The following is a 1,866-nucleotide window of genomic DNA, read 5'->3' as shown; positions in this document are numbered from 1 at the left end:
TCATATTCTCTTTGGGAAAAAACTGTTTCTGAAGGATGCCTGAAAATGACCTGTAATCTTTTGCTTTGTATCTCTTAAATGAAGCATTTCTAGCCCTGGCTTGTGAGACACAAAGTTGTAGAGAATCCAATTTCCTTCAAAATAGGCTTTGAGTGGAGAATTTCTGATGTTCCATGTGAAAGTTATGCCCAGTCAAAGTTGGGTTGACTTTCTCCTAAGAAACCCTAATTTGAACCTTTCTATATTTGTTCATCTCTGAGTTTCTATTAATGGAATCATGATCAAGCTTTGATCAAATGATGGATATACATCCCCACACTTATTGTGTGACCAATGGTTAGAAGTTTGGATCATGTCTTGACTTTGGATTTGAATCAGTTGATTGTAGATCTTGAGATTGTTTGAGCAGGTGACCTTTGGAGTAGTGCCTTGACTTTTGCCATGGATTTAGATTAGATCACTATAAACCATACATCCTTGATTAGGAGCCTTATCTCATTGATCCCTCTTAGGGGAACCTCAAACCCTAGCCTTAGGAGGCTCTTGACTAGGGGTGTTGCTTGAATGGACCCCTAGTCTTTGAATCTTTATAAGTGAAGTAGATGGGGCAAATTTTGGGGTATGACAATAGTGTAAAACTATTTTATACTATGAGAACACTACCTTAAATCTCTATATATAAATCAATAAATTCTATTATTGTCTATTTAAAATTTGAAGAGAGCTTATACTATTTTATTTCAGCTTATTAAAAGAAAATACTATTTTATTCCAAGGCTATCAACATATCATTCAAAATTTTGGATAATAAATATTAAGGTCGTAAGTGGTAATGTTGACTCTTATTCAATTAAGTTAGAATTTGAGAACTATTAAATTTTTATTTAAAAAATATTTAAAAATTACTTGTTTGATAATCGATATTCTTTTTCATGATTTAATCATTTACTTTTATTAATTAACAATGTTTTATAAGATAATTCAAGTATTTTATATTCTTTTTCGATTATCTAGATTGAAAATGAATAAGTTAATTAAAATTAAATATTTTATAACTTACTTTTTTTCTCTCTTAATAATTCTATTTTATATAAAATAAAAATAAATAAATAAGCAAATTTCATCGATTAATGTTTTTTGGTTTCATTAAACTAAAAAATAATAATCTACTTCCATAGTTTCATTTTAGAAAGTACACATATTTAAAAGTTGAGCCGTATACACTAAATAATAACATGGATGAATCATAATAGTTTAACTTTGTAGTTTTAATGAAATTTGTGGTGTGTATTGTCTCTCATATTCATTCTTGTTATTAAAAAATTAACGTTTATCTGGTAAATTAAAACCTGGTCTTTAGTTCTCGGGATAATGCACAAGAAAATGAAAAGACAAAATCTTTTAATACTTAATTTGTTTCCAATATAGTCAATTGAATTATGGGGGCAACACAACATTTTAATTGGGGTCAAAACATATAAATTTATATCATTAGTTAGTATTCCATTAAAGAAGTGGGGTCAGCTGACCCCAATAATAGCAATGTAGATCCGTGCCTGGGTTGAGCTGAGCGTAGACCCAACTGTTGGGTACAACATGGCTTGATGAGTCTGGCTTGCAACGCAATCTCGCTCAGCGCCAAATGATGTGCTAAGCGAGCAATCCTAGAAGTGGTTTTTCAGTGCAAACCTTTTGCTCTCACAGACCCACAAACAATGATAAAAGTATCCATAAGTGCAACTTTAATCAAGAAAAGATATCTCCATGGATCTTAACACAAACAGATAACCCTAATTGTAACAGAAATGATGTCACTTTGTTTGAAAATCAGTACAAATTATGTGAAAAGGGCATTAATGCTTGCAA

This window comes from Vicia villosa, linkage group LG2 (assembly GCF_029867415.1).
Source record: "Vicia villosa cultivar HV-30 ecotype Madison, WI linkage group LG2, Vvil1.0, whole genome shotgun sequence".
NCBI lineage: Eukaryota > Viridiplantae > Streptophyta > Magnoliopsida > Fabales > Fabaceae > Vicia > Vicia villosa.
This window is presented reverse-complemented; position numbering follows the sequence as displayed.